Here is a 15743-nt window from a genome sequence, read left to right on the forward strand (position 1 = left end):
AAACTCCAAGAGAAACCAGACACAAGTGTCCAGGTATGCTCTCTCAGTGGAATCACATGGATACATTCAATTCACCCAGCAGCAATGTGTGGCAACGTGTGCCAGATAGTGTCAACCAGGGAAGCTCACCTGAGCCTTGGAGTCCAAGGTTTTTAGTAGGGGCACTAACATAGGCATGTGGTACTTGCTTGCATGATTGACCTCAGCTACTTAGACTCTAGCCCCTTACAGAGCACAAACAAGTGTTTGTCATAAATTGCACTGTTTACATAAATTAGATGATCAAATTGTTACCTCAAGGACTAGGGCCTCAGGCATACAAAAACCACTTACCAGGCAAAATATTCCAAGGACTCAGAGTTCATCTCCCAAGAATTGATCAAGGATCAATCATAAAGACAAGCTTTTCTTCTGAATGTGCAGAATTTGGGTAACATGGGTCTGCTAAGTTAACCCTTTTTTTGCATGGCAGATTATTAATTGTTACATAAAACCTATCTCCTTTTCTTATACGGTAGTAATATGGTAATTTTATCTGAGCACATAGCAAGAAATTAGAAACTACATCTCCCATTCTCCTTTGTAGCTCCCTGTGACCATGAGATCAAGTTCTCTCCAATAGTTTTATGAAAATCTCACCCTACTGCTTAAGAGGAAATTGCTTTCCTGGGGCTTTCTTGGTTTGCTCGTTCCTGTGGGAATGATAATGGGTCAATGACCATCTTCAATCTATGACCCAGAAATTCGGTATCAAAGGAAATAATATAGCACAAGAAATTCTCACACATGTTCATATGGGGACATATACAAAGATGTTCATGAAGCATTGTTTGAGGCAGCAGCAAATTGGAGGCAATTCACTGGAATAGAGTCCATCCTCATCCTCTCCATGTTAACCCTGGAGATGCTGGATTATAGACAGATCCAAAGATCTAGTGATGGAACCTTCAGGAAACCCTAAGTAGAGAATATTTATTAATCCATGTAAAGGCATTTCTATATTTTAATAACTTTTATGAATATATACACATATACCAACTGAAAAAAAGCTATATACGGAGTACTAGGCATTGGTTAAAATAAGTGAACTACATAGTCACATTGTAACATAGATAAAAAATAAGAAGTAAAATTAGGTATATAGCAAGCCATTTAAATTAATATATTTGCATATAATCAACAGTACTCATTTCATGAGAACACATAAACAAAAGACAATTTATTTGCACTTATTACATGAGCAGAGGCAAACAGCAAAAAGGAATGAGGATGAGAGAAAAAACAAGAGGGGGCCTTATGTAGACGGATGATGATAATATCCAAAATATTCCATTTACAACTAAACTTTCTCTGAGTCCAACAAATGCAGCCAGCCTGTCTCTACTTTTCTTGTGTTAATGAATTTATGCAAAAGAAAATAACTGGATCAAAAGAAAACTTTTGCCCAGATAACTTGTTTTTACCAAAAACAAAAATTGTTTTTAAAACTCACTTCAAAACAACTTATCAAGGAATTTGAGGGAAAAGTATAGAGAAGATGGACTTTGGGATGAGTCTTAAATGACAGATAAGATTTCAACTGGCAAAGACTGAAGAACACAGGATTTCTGACAGAAGAACAAACAAAACAAGCATAGGGGTAGAAAGCCGGAGGTGATAGGAAGTGGGAATAAAATGAGAAAGCAAAAAGGATGCACAAAGAGAAAAATGAGAAATATAACTGTGAAAATAGGTCAGAATTAGATGGGTCATGAATGCTAGGTAAAGAATTCAGAAGATGGGGATCCCAGGGTGGCTCAGCGGTTTAGCGCCGCCTTTGGCCCAGGGTGTGATCCTGGAGACCCAGGATCGAGTCCCACATTGGGCTCCCTGCATGGAGTCTGCTTCTCCCTCTGCCTGTGTCTCTGCCTGTGTCTCTGTCTCTCTGTCTCTCTCTCTCTCTCTGTGTGTCTCTCATGAATAAATAAAATATTTAAAAAAAGAATTCATAAGAAAATGAGAAGCAATTAATTTTTTAGTTGTTATTGTTACTGTTATTAGCATAAATATTATGGATTCAGGACTGTGGTTTAGGAGGATTAACCCTGCAGCTCTGTTTAGAATAGTTTAAACTAAGGGGTTCTAAAGTGAAGAAACCAGTTTGAAGAGGTAAGAATTCCCAACCAGTTGACCCAAAATGTGTCACTGTTGCTTGTAGATTATTTTGAACTGAAAACAGTAAAAGCTCAAAAGACTTAGGGAAAAACTTTGACCTTTTTCCAACTGTCTAAAAGAATTGATAGAAACCTAGTCTAGGGCAGCTCCAGTGGCCCAGTGGTTTAGAGCCACCTTCAGCCCAGGGCGTGATCCTGGAGACCCTGGATCGAGTCCTGCGTCAGGCTCCCTGCATGGAGCCTACTTCTCCCTCTGCCTGTGTCTCTGCCTCTGTGTGTCTCTCATGAATAAATGAATAAACACAGAAAGAAAGAAGAAAAGAAAGAAGAAAGAAAGAAAGAAAGAAAGAAAGAAAGAAAGAAAGAAAGAAAGGAAGGAAGGAAGGAAGGAAGGAAGGAAAGAAAGAAAAAGAAAGAAAGAAAGAAAGAAAGAAAGAAAGAAAGAAAGAAAGAAAGAAAGAAAGAAAGAAAGAAAAAGAAAGAAAGAAAGAAAGAAAGAAAGAAAGAAAGAAAGAAAGAAAGAAAGAAAGAAAAGAAAGGAAAGAAAGAAACCTAGTCTAGGAAGAGACCTAGCACCATAGATAAATACAGTATAATACTAGGGTAATAGGAAGAAGTTTAGCAAAGCTAAACAGCAAAGGCTGTTTGCTAAAATTCATCTCTATGTCCCATTGTTTCTGGATGGCCAGCAAACATTTGTTTACCAAATATGAACTCCGTTTCCTCTTCCTGTGAATTGCTTTCCTTCCCTTTGAAGTCCTACCTCAATACCCCTTTCTTCTTAGTTCAGGGTGACATATATACCTCATTTTGCCTGTCTTTGGAATCTTATGTTAATGGAGATTCCCATATGTACAAAATTAAGTTTGATTTTCTCCTGTCAATTTTGTCTCATGTTAATTTGATTCTTAGACCAACCAGAAGCTTGAAGGATAGAGTAAAATATTTCCTTCTCAACAAAGACAATTACAATAATGCAGATAAGAGATTATGAAAGTTTCCTCCTAGACAGCAAGATCAGAAGGAAGACAGATATGTGTGGGGAGACTTGATAGGTAAAAATCTATAGACTATATGACTGGTTGGAAGAGAACTTTGAAGGTAAAAGAGTTGAAATGACTCAGTGTTGATGTTTGAAGGATAGAAAACTATTGTTTCTCCCAGATATAAGAGATTGGGGAACTGCAATTATTATAGTAAGGAAAAAAAGAGAAATAGAAAGGATATTAATTTTAGGTGTTCGAAACCCTTAAGGGAAAGAATTTTTAGATATGCAAAACGTGAGCATATTTCTAGGCCAAGAATGAATGATTAAAGATAAAAATTCAAGATGGCAATATTTTAACATAAGGTCCTAAAGGAAAAGCAAAGGAAAATCATGACCTTGGTAAGTAGTAAGGGAATGTCTTCCAGTCTGGCTAGATGAACATACTCATTATTTTGTTATGAAAATATCTCTAGTACTTTGAAAATTTTGTGTCTCCTTGCAACCTAGAAACAAGATCACAGCCTAAACCTGCCATTATTTTCATGTAGTGAATTGTTAGAATAATGAGGTGATTTCAGAGAGGACTGAGGACGAGTACTGGCAGTCTTGATGGTTCTTTTTTTTTTTTTTTTTGAATTAATGTTTATTTATTTTTTTATTTTTTTAATTTATTTTTTATTGGTGTTCAATGGTTCTATTATGCATTACATGAGTACAAACCTAAGAGGGTCTATAGACACTCCTCCCTTGTTGAGTGGTTATGCCCTTTGAATTGGGAAGGAATCATGTACTCCCTCCAAGAAACAATTATTTCTAGCATAATTTGAATCTGGATAACAAAGCAAACTCTATCACCTTTTAACTGTTATTTACTAAGAACCCTAAAACAGTTTTCCACAATTACACTGATTAACAACAGTACAATAATGGATATGCAGATAAATCAGAAATGGAATGAGATTTACCATTCTAATCCAGAAGCATTTTTCACTTTTAAAACAAATAAAATTATTTGACACAACAAGGGGATACATTTCAAGGGAGTATAAACAACAGTACGTGAAGACTTGCAACTATGATTCTAAGACTCATTAAATTTTTTATTTCTCTCAGGTTCAAAAGTGATTTTATAATAGAAAACCGTATTTCCCAAAGTGGTTAGAGATTTTAGAAGGTAATTTACTCAAAAGCTATTTTCAAAAGGAATTTTTTGTGAAGTGATTAGTTTAAGTCCCTCTCCATTCCCTTCTATTGGGCATATATAGTGACATTTGAAACACCAAAGCGTTATATTTTTCATTTTGTTCAGTTTCACCTTGATGGTGTACTCCTGAGAAGTGATGAGGACTGTGAAAAGTAATGTGTTAAAGTTCCCATAATCCCCTAAAATTATTTGAAAAATCATTCTCCTGAACAATTATTTCTTTCCTTCAAATTAGCTTAAGGCCATAATTCTGAGCCAAGTATATATTGAGCATGTGTTATTTGCCAGACATTGTGCTGTTTTAATTAAATATAGTCCTGTAGGTATGGAATAATAATTATTACATCACAGGGGGATGGGAGTTACCAACTTATTTTCATACCTCACACATAGTTCTTCGATCTCTGTTTTACTCTGTAAGCTAAATTTCCAAACCACTTCCCCACAATTCAAATTCATCTTTCATATATCAGTGATATTTCCAGAACATAAAGTTGATGATTTTTTATGGCTTAAAATTCATCAGTAATTCTTTTTATTATACAGATTAAACTCAAACTCCTGATTTGTTTTCCAGGTTTGTGTTTCACTCTTTCCAACTCCTTTTTCATCTTCTTTTTCATCTGGTCTTCCTCCTTCCTCCTTTCTCCTCCCTTATTTCCTTCCCCTTCTTCTTATTCTCCTCCTTCTTTTTAAAACAAGTTTTAAAGATTTTACAGTGTCCAGAGCAGTCAATGCTCTTCCATGTCTCCATAACTTTTCTAACAATTGTCTCTATCCAAGATTTCTTCCTTACCTCATCTGTATCCCTGACTAGCACTACCTAATAACCCTCATCCTATCTACACCCTACCTTCAGCTGGACTGGCAAAGATAATATTTTCCTATGAAGACTCACCTCAAGAATTTATCCCTTAAAGACTTTCTTCTCAGGAAACTTCTATGCTACTTCCAACTGTTACCATTTGGATTCTGATATAATCACTTTTTACCTTTGGCTTCTCTATTTCTCTGATCAGATCTGTGTTATGGAATCTCTGAAATTCTCTAAAAATTGTTTTTATCTCCCTATTAGGCTGTAACATCTTTAGGAAGAGGGATAATACACAGAAGGCGTGGCATGTTGTGGCTGTAAATCAAATAAATAAATATTCAGTACTAGATCTTATTTAGAGTAGTCTAGTCTTCCTAGGGACTAAATTTTTAACTTTGAGTGTAGAACAAATTTCTCCTTGTTTTTTTCCCACACTTTAAGAACTCTAGAGTGGTGACATATTTATTACATAAAAAGATGCTATGGAAAGAGCAGTAAAATTCAGTGATTTGGAGTTGAAGTTCTGCAGTCCTATAAAACCAGATTTGAATCCTAGCTCAATCATTTTCTGCCCATATAACACTGGATATATTTTTAAACTCTTAAAGATTTTGTTTCCCCATCTCTTAAATAGAGATAGTAAAAGCACTACTTTCACAAGGTTGCTGAAGGTTGAATGAAGATGAAAGTTGAATTAAGATGATGCACCCAAAGAATGGCCACAGAAACTGGAACAAAGTGCCAGTCAGTTTTAGCTATAGTTACATATTATTACTACTACCAGAGGTAGTAAAAATGGAATCAAATTTTAATTATCCAGTTCTAGCCTATTCTTCTGGTTGATTAATGCATTATGAGGTGTGGACTCCACCCTTTTCTTCAACCTATGTCATTTCACATAGGAACCCTCAGTGTCCAGAATACTTTCATAAGAGGATATTTAATGAGAGCACATCCAACAACCAGTGTGCTATGGGCAAGGAACAAAGACATTTAAGCAATCTTCTTAAAAATATGAGTAACCCTGGAAACTTAGTTACCACACTGATAAAGTGTATTCCACGACACCTTCCTGGGATATAGGGATCAATGACTGGGTGGATGTATAGATCTGTTTTTCTTTTTCTGAGTTAACTTTCTACTTGTGACACTCTGAAGGCTTTAGAATTTATATTAAAATAATGATTCAATGTTTTTAAAAAGGATGTGATCTTTATAAGTCATATTTTATAATTTATTTCCATTTTCTCTACTTTCCTTCCTCTGCATTAACTCTGAAGTCCACTTGTACACCTGACCATAACTGACCCACTCCCAAGTATCACTCATACAAAAATATATAGCCCTAATAATTGAGGAGAAAAGTGGACTCACTTTTTATTTCACCCACTTAAAAATACCTTTACATTAGAAATGAGTTGATAACTATTTTTAATCAAAACATATTCAATTTCAAAATAGATTTTCCATGAAAAGTAATGAAAGCCAAAGGATGATTAGAATTTCTTATTGCATTTCTGTTACAGACTATTTCTGTCTTCATGCACCTGGATGTGATGCTCTTTAAGAACTGCTCTTGTTTACAGAAAAATAATGAATGCAATAAATAAAAGTAGTCAAATTCCCCCCCAATTTCATGTTTAGTAGTGCTACAAAGAAAAGTATAGTCTAAAACTGACAATTGTACTGTCAATACAGTTTTTTACTTAATAATTCAATATACAATTAGGGTGCTTTAACAGATTAATGATTTCAACTTAATTGTATTAATTAATTAATTAATTAATTTCTTTATGATTGTGTTCAAGCAATAAATACACTTTGGCTCAAAAGACCATCAAAAAATTGCCAAAATTAGATGCTTTTAATATGAACAATTGTATTTTCTCATCTTCTTCCTGAAAACTATGCTATATAACTTGAAAATGTTATTACAGGATATAAAAAAATTCTCCTGACTTCAGTGGATGTAGAGAGCAGCACAGGGCCTTGTTCATAATATGTGTCTAACAAGGGTATGTTAAATTGGATCTAAGTTTTCAAATATTTTGTTTTGAGTAAAAATAACTAAATCATACACGAATTAACTCTATGAGAACTTCAGATGAGTTACTCAGCTTGAAAATTCTCCACTGTAAGTATATTTACCTCATTTGCATACTAAAGGCAAAACCAACAGATATGCAGTAGTTGCCCCTTATCTATAGGAGATCCGTTTCAAAACACTAGTAGGTGAATAACACTAGTTAAAACGAATGAATAACATAGACATTGTGACATAGCATGAGACTACTACTGACCTTCTAGCCATATGTCTACAGATAACCGCTGGTAACTGAAAGAACCATGAAAAGAAAAACCACAGATAAGGGGCCGGGGTGGTGGGGGGGGGTGGGGGGGGTGGGGAGGATCTGCTGTATTCAAGTTCCTTTTTGTCTCCTAATAAAAAGGCATGAGAGGACTTTCTAACATCAGTAATGTGCTAGAAAATTCTACTTTTCTTAGGAACTATTAGATAACAGATATATCTCTGTCCCCAAGAAACAATACATAAAACTTAGTAACATTTCAGAAGAGAATGGGTAGAGGCTAAAGTGAAACTTCATGGCTGCCAACTTATTTTAAGTTCCATTTTCTGCATTCCCAGGATCCCTTATACCTAACGCATAATCATGTGGCCTAAATTTTGCCAATCAAATGTACCATATGGAGTTGGTGTAATTTAGCAATGTAAGACAGAGGCTGCACTCTGGGGAACTGATCTTCTGGCAAGTTAAGTGGTGAAGATATTTGGTAAGTTTTTTAAACATGTGTGTAATGTTCACAAGTTGGTTGCCTCTACTGGCAGACTGAAATGTACCATCAGTAAAAGAGCCTCTGGTATCCAGTCCAAATTATCACCTACAGTGAACATCAGTAGCAACAGTGTCTTCATTACAGAAACCTTCAAGTGTGGTGAAGTAATCATGAAGTAATCATAAGCCCAACTTGGCTTCTCTGTGACCCTCCTGAAGATTCTGTAAGCTATATAAGCTCCATTAATAAGTTCCTTTCCTACTTAAACTGGCCAGAATAGATTCCATATCTTGTAATCCTTAGTGAAAATGTCAGATTGTAGATATCAAAGAGTTGTGGTTCTTATTTTCATTCTGATAATCACTAGCTATGTGACCGAAGGAGGTTGGTTATCCTTTCTGGGTGATGTTTTCCTCACCAATAAATTAGTAGTGGTAAACAAATTCTAGATGTTTCAAAGACTTAAAAGCTGAAGTTAGTAAAGTTCTAGAAAGAATGTAGGTGCATGTATTTATAATTTTGATAAGAAGAACTTTCTAAGGCTAACATCTAACCCACGCATTAAAATGTATAATGATTAATCCCTTAAATCCCAAAAAATCTTTTAAAATCATGGCAAATAAATACCTTAAGCGAATGACAAAATGGTGAAAGTGTTCAATACGTATGACATTAATAGAAAAACATTAATTTTTAATATTCAAAACTTCAAAATAATAAGATAATATAAACAGATAATAGCTCTCTCCCACCCACAAGGAAAAATGAAATTTTAAAAAGCCAATAAGCTCAGGGGAAAATGCTCAGCCTCATTCATATATATAAAAAAACTGAAATCAAAATAATGAGATACCAGGGGCACCTGGGTAGTTAAGCATCTGCCTTCAGCTTGGATCCCAGGATCCTGGGATCAAGTCCCGTGTCAGGCTTTCTGCCAGCAGGGAGTCTGCTTCTCACTCTCTGATCCTACCCCCTGCTCAGTGCTACCAATCTCTCTCTCTCCCTCTCTAATAAATAAATAAAATCTTTAAAAAAAATGAGATAAAAAAAATAATAATGAGATACTATTTTTCATCTGTGCAATTAGTAAAGATGTTAAAATTGTAGGATACCAAGTACAGACCAAGATGTGGGAAACAAGGCACTTTCATTCACTATTGATAACAATGTAAATTAGTATGGGCTCTGGAGAGGAGATTTGGCCATATCTATCACAATCTTTAGCATATGTCAAAGCATATATACTTTGACTCACCAATTCCATTTCAAAGAATTTATCCAATAATCTTGCAAAATTTCATGGAAATATCTAAAAGAATATTCATCACAACACTGCTTTCTATTAGCCAAAGAAAGAAAAAAAGAAAAGAAAAAGAAACACCTAATTCCAAAAGTATGAGAGCAGCTTTAAAAATAATGGTAATCCACGGGCAGCCCTGGTGGCTCAGCGGTTTAGCGCTGCCTTCAGCCCAGGGCCTGATCCTAGAGACCTGGGATCAAGCCAGGCATCGGGCTCCCTGCATGGAGCCTGCTTCTCCCTCTGCCTGTGTCTCTGCCTCTCTCTCTCTGTGTCTCTCATGAATAAATAAAAATCTTTAAAAAAAAAAATAATGGTAATCCATGGAACAGAATGCTTTGAAACCATTAAAAAGAATTAATTTGATCTACAGTCAACATAAGAGAGATTTCTAAGATTAAATATTATAGGAAAACCATAGAGCACATACAGCATTTTCTTTGGTAAATATTTTAAAGGATACTCACTCTGGTTGCCTCTGGTGACAGACTGTTTTCAACAATACCTATCAGTTACTCTTCTGAGACATGACTTTACCCCACAGTCCTACCAAGAGGTGGAGTCACGCGCCTTTCCTTGAATCTGTGCTCCTTAGGTGATTTGCTGTTGATCGACAGAGTGCAGTGGGACTGACTTCCGAGGCTCCCTCAGGAAAGCCCAAAAAGTTTCCACCTGGTCTCTTGGAATGTTTGCTCTCCTATGACCCCTGTTTTGATGTTCTCTCTCTTTCGCTCGCTCGCTCTCTCTCTCACACACACACTAGAAAACAATATATTCTTATGCCACAGGAAGTGTGCCAACCAAGAACGTAGCCCAAGCTATGAAGATGACTTTTCTGCTGGAGCACAGTAACAGGATTTTTATTATTATTTTTTAAAGATTTTATTTACTCATGAGAGACAGAGAGAGAGAGAAAGAGGCAGAAACACAAGCAGAAGCAGAAGCAGGCTCCATGCAGGGAGCCCGACACGGGACCGGATCCCGGGACTCCAGGATCACGCCCTGGGCCGGAAGGCAGGCGCCCAACCGCTGAGCCACCCAGGGATTCCCAGAAACAGGATTTTAAGCAGCAAACCTGAGGCTTGTTTTGCTCTGAAAGAAACCCCTGGATTAGAAACCTCTCCTCAGGGACATCTGGGTGGCTCAGCGGTTAGGCGCCTGCCTGACTTCGGTGTGACCCGGAGATGCAGGATCGAGTCCCACATCTGGCTCCCTGCGAGGAGCCTGCTTCTCCCTCTGCCTGTGTCTCTGCCTCTGTCTCTCTCAGTCTGTATCTCTCATGAATAAATAAATAAATCTTAAAAAAACAACAACAACAACAAAAAAAAAACCTCTCATCAAATCTGTACCCAGAAGGAGAATCAACAGTTCACGAAGTAAGTGGGTACCAAAATGACCAATGGAATTTTCCAGAAACCAGCAGGGGCCAATGCGGACCCCCCTCTAGGGGATGTAACACCTTTGATGACATGTGTTCCAGTGGGCCTGCCCGGGCTCCCCTGGGCTCCCCTGGCTGCCCTTGGATCCCTCAGGCTCTCCCCAGACTCTGGGGAGTCTTAAAAACCCAAGTGGCATCTGCAGGTGAATGTCTTGCAGCCCTGAGCTGGGCTTGGAGGAAAAGGTTCCTTCATACTTCTGAGCGCAAAGCATTACATCCACCTTCTTAATCCTATCAGACCTGACCTATCAGACCAAGAAGGCTCTCGCACCGACCGTGTCTCTGCTTCTCAGGCCCGCCCCACTTCGCCTGCCAGGGCTCCCGGAGCGAGCAAGTGAGCGGGCGCAGACCCTCCCTCTGGCGGATGGAGGGGCCGCGTCCCCAAGTCCTCGGATGACAGAGCCCAGCTACCAAGGGCCACCTCTTCAAGGAGCCGGCCGTGAAGGCTGGAATTTGACCCCTCCGACCATACCACCCGCAAAGAGCCACCCCCATCATGAAAACTGCTAAAGATTTAGCCTTTGCCTCAAACCTCCCTCGACCAAACAGGAGGCGAGATGGGGAAGTCGCCCCTCCCCCCCCACGAGGCCGGCGAGGGTACCGTTTCCGTTTCCGGGGGGGAGGGGAAGGGCGGGGTCTCACAACTTGCAGTGGGACAACTTGAACGGCCCACGCACACGGGTCAGGAGGTGGTGGAGAGGCGAGGCCCGAAGGACGCCCCCAAAGCTGGCCAACTGGGCCCACGGTGGAGCCGGTGCTTTCAGCCTCAGCGGACGGCACCGCCGCGGCGGGAGGCGCTGAGGACCCGGGCAGCCGCGCACGAGGACCTACCTGCCCGTCTTCCCGCGCGGGGGCTCCCAGCAGCCCTCGCGCTAAGAGCCGCTTGCTCCGTGGGCTCAGCCGATGCCCCGCCTTCGCAGCGGGGTCAGCGCTTCCGGCGGACCCTGGAGAGCCCCGCTTGCGGGAACCTGGTGAGGGTTCCAGACGCCTGGGCTGAGGTGAGTGATCCGGAGCAGTTTGGGACTTTCTTGTTTAAGGAGTCGGCCTTGAAGCCACAGACTTTACACCTCAAGGTCCACCTGCTCCACAAGGACAGGCCTCGAAGACCCGGCGTCCGCCCGCCGGTGGTGCCTGAGACCAGCAGTGCCCACCCTGCGGGCGCTCCTTCGCCAAGAACTTTCCTGAGGCGAAGCTGGTGGAATCGGACACCTTACGGGCTTCAGACGTTCCCGTGTGTCCTTCATCCCGCGTGTCCTCAGCCCCGGGTTGCTGGTGCCCACGGGGCCCATCGCGGATGCGCGGCGGGGGAAGCGACGCCGAAGGCCTAGGTAGTTCTGTGAGGAGCTCCGCTTGAAGAACCTGAAAACGGGAGACGACAGCGACGGGGTGACTTTGGGATCGGGATCCTGTACCAGGCGGTGGGAGCGGCTCAGACACGAGGAACTCGCCAAAGCGGAAATCCAGAAGGTGACTTCTCTCTCTCTCTCTCTTTAAAAAAAAAAAAAAAAAATTGAACCGTTGCTTTACTTGTTAGTTTTTCATGAAAGATACATTTAAATAGTTTAATTTTGGTAAAGCGTGTGTGTGTCGGTACTGGTGTCTGTACAGTGCTGGCCGGAAGGACTGTAGGGCTGTTCCAGGAGCCTCCGACGTGGGCTTGTGCGGGTCTCAGGTAAGGCAAAAGCACCCCTGGGTCAGGAGATGGTTCAAGTAATGCTGGGGTCCCTCCTGCCCCCTGGGTCAAACCTCTGTGGCCTCTTTACCGAGGAACCTATTCCTTTCATTATCGCCTTCAGATGCATGTTCACAACACCAGGGAACTTTTGTTTTTAAAGATTTTATTTATTTATTCATGACAGTCACAGAGAGAGAGAGAGAGAGAGAGGCAGAGACACAGGCCGAGGGAGAAGCAGGCTCCACGCAGGGAGCCTAACCTGGGACTCCATCCTGGGTCTCCAGGATCACGCCCTGGGCTGAAGGAGGTGCTAAACTGCTGAGTCACCCAGCCTGCCCCCAAACACCAGGAAATTTAAGGTAAACTTATTTTTAAACAGTATGTTAATTTCTTCTTCTCTTTTTCATGTTTTTTACAAATCAGTACCTTTATTTTTAATTTTTCCCATTCCCAACTGCCTTCTTTTTTTTTTTTTTTTTTTGATTCAGGTGTAATTGACCTGACATATTAGTTTGTGAGGTACATAATAATTCGATATTTGCATATATCGTGAAACAATCACCCAGTAAGTCCAGTTAGCCTCCATCACCATATGTACTTAATTTTTTTGTGTGTGTGATGAGAACTCTCTACATCTACTCCCCTACATAATTTCAAAGAAGCAACGCAGTACTATAAACTGCAGTCACCATAGTGTACATCCCCGTGACTGACTTATTTTATACGTGGAAATTTGTACCTTGGACCACTTCACCTGTTTCAACCACCTATAAGGCCTTGCCTCAGGAAACCAACCACCCGTCTTTTCTTTCTGTCTATAAACTCGTTTTGTTCTTTAGATTCCATATAAAAGTGAGATCGTATGCTATTTATCCTTTTCTGTTTGAATTATTTCGTTTAGCATAATCCCCTTGAGTCTATCCATGTTGTTGCAGATGGCAATATTTCAACCTTTTCTATGGCTGAATAATATTCATATATATATATTATATATATAAACACCTTCATTAACTATCTAAGCTAGATCTTCTTGATAACTTGATACAGCTTCTACATCCACTTACTGCTTCACCTTGCTCTTTTATGTTATGAAGATGACTTATTTCTCTAAACCTCACAAACCAACATCTGCTAGCTTCACACTTTTCTTCTGCAGCTTGTAGAATTGAAGAGAGTTAGGGTCCTGCTCTGGGTTAGGCCATGGTTTAAGGGAATGTTGTGGTTGCTTTGATCTATTCAGACCACTCAAACTTTCTCCATATCAGTGATTAGGCTGTTTTGCTTTCTCATCATTTATGTGTTCACTGGAGTAGCATTTTTAATTTCCTTTAAGAACTTTTCCTTTGCATTTTCAACTTGGCTAACTGACCCAGGAGGTCTAGCTTTCAGCTTTCAGCCTATTTTGGCTTTCAACATGCCTTTCCCACTAAGCTTAATTACTCCCAGCTTTCCATTTCAAGTGAGAGACATGTGACTCTCCCTTACACTGGAACACTTAGAAGCTATTGTAGGTTTATTAACTAGCCTAATTTCAGTATTGTTGTGTCTCATGGAATAGAGAGGACAAGAGATGAGGGAACAGCCAGTTGGTGGAGCAATCAGAACACACACAACACTTAACAATTATATTTGCTGTGTTATATGGGCACAGTTCATAACACCACAAAACAATTGCAACAGTAACACCAAAGGTCACTGATCTTAGATTACCATAACAAATGTAATAATAATGAAAAAGCTTGAAATATTGTGATAATTACCAAAAAGTGACACAGAGACACAAAGTAAGCAAATGCTGTTAGCAAAATGCTGATATACCTGCTTAAAACCAAGTTGCCACAACTCTTCAATTTGTTAAAAACACAATATCTGCAAAGTAGAAATTTACTTCAGTAAAACACAATAAAATAAGTTATACCTGGTATAAGTGTATGGATAACCACTCTCGATTTACATGTACTTTTTATAAAGCTTTCTCAAAGTAGATTTGCATCAATTTGCTTCAAATGCCTGTTCATTTCAATTATCTAGGAGAGTGGCATGAGGAAATGTTTCATGGAGAGTTTATGTTTTCTCTGCTGTGAACCTCAAAAGCTTAGAGTATGGTTTCTCTCAAAATTCCCTTCATAACTGTTGATTTGCAATTCGGGCTCTATCAACCTGATTTTCTCAAAATGGAGTCTTTTTACGTGGTCCACTTTTTTTAAATGTAGAATTCTGGACCGCCCCATAAGTGACTTACTGAATCAGTATCTCTTGTTTTGGAACAAAAAATCTACACACTTTTTAATCTTTCTCTAATTTGATATAAACAACTAAAAATACTAGAAATTTTGATAACATTTGAAATATTTGTTTTTTCCACATTCCTTGACAGTATACAATATATGAAAGATATTTACCCACTGGGATAAAGGAGTGGGGAACAGAGTTAAAAATCATGAAATCAATTTTTTAAAATTATAGTTGCCATACAGTATTACATAGTTTCAGGTGTATGACATAGTAATTGAACAATTATATGTATTACAAACTGTTCCACCAGGATAAATGTAGTTACTATCTGTCACCTGCTTATCCCATCCACTGCACCCCCAACCTTGGCAAATACCAGTTTGCTCTTTATATTACTGAGTCTGTTCCTGCTGTGTTTTGTACATTTGCTTTGTTTTTCAGACTCCACATATTGGTAAAATCATATGGTATTTGTCTTACTTAGTCTGGCTTATTTCATTTAGCATACTACCCTCTCGGTTCACCCATGTTATTGTGAATGGCAAGATTTCATTCTTTTTTATGGCCGAATAGTGTTCCATTGTATACATACTATATCTTCTTTATCCATGGAGAACCTATGTCCTCTCTAAAGGGGACATTAGATAGTTCCAGCTAATTTTTGCTATGTGATAATCCAGGCCTAGGGTTGCCAGTTTGTCAAAAGAACCACAAATTTAGATTTTTAATAGGTAATTTTCAGTTATTTGAAACACTGCACTTCCCAAATAACAATTTAAAAAACCCTACTCTGTGTCTAGCAATTTTTAATACAATATTACAATATACTGAAATCCAAACAGGTATAATATCACAAGGAAATCTAAAACAAACTGTAGATTATGACTGGAAGATATTAGTCAAGTGTACTGAAATACCTACCAGGCTCATCATTCAGATAAAAACGCTGAGCTTTTTTAGTGGGAAGAAGTGTTCAAAATGAAGTCACAAATAATTTGAGTTATACAACCAAACATGTAGAACATGTAAAATACTGGCCATTTTTATACACCATACCATAGGAAGCACAAAATGGATTAAAGGAGGCTCAGAGATAGACAACTAGTTGTGATTGAGCAATGATAATCCATGTTGCAGGGGGAG

General features: G+C 39.0%; 2 protein-coding genes across 14 annotated transcripts in view; one reads left to right on the top strand and one right to left on the bottom strand.

Moving 5' to 3' along the window:
- CNBD1 (cyclic nucleotide binding domain containing 1) overlaps window positions 1-11494 on the bottom strand; it is a 531858-nt gene extending 520364 nt beyond the window's left edge. For 2 of the 6 annotated variants that reach the window (XM_072804022.1, XM_072804020.1), the window contains exon 1: window positions 9720-9855. The gene's annotated coding sequence lies outside the window, so the exon portion shown is untranslated. Of the gene's footprint in view, window positions 1-9719; window positions 9856-11291 lie in introns of those variants that run through there. The other 4 variants (XM_072804016.1, XM_072804017.1, XM_072804015.1 and 1 more) reach the window with 4 other exon arrangements.
- Window positions 11495-11612: 118 nt separating this feature from the next.
- The window catches only part of CNGB3 (cyclic nucleotide gated channel subunit beta 3), a 247341-nt gene continuing 243210 nt past the window's right edge, over window positions 11613-15743 (top strand). For 3 of the 8 annotated variants that reach the window (XR_012019912.1, XR_012019913.1, XM_072804004.1), the window contains exon 1: window positions 11614-12157. The gene's annotated coding sequence lies outside the window, so the exon portion shown is untranslated. Of the gene's footprint in view, window positions 12158-12563; window positions 12725-15743 lie in introns of those variants that run through there. The other 5 variants (XM_072804001.1, XM_072804005.1, XM_072804007.1 and 2 more) reach the window with 3 other exon arrangements.

This window comes from Canis lupus, chromosome 28, assembly GCF_048164855.1.
Source record: "Canis lupus baileyi chromosome 28, mCanLup2.hap1, whole genome shotgun sequence".
Lineage (NCBI taxonomy): Eukaryota > Metazoa > Chordata > Mammalia > Carnivora > Canidae > Canis > Canis lupus.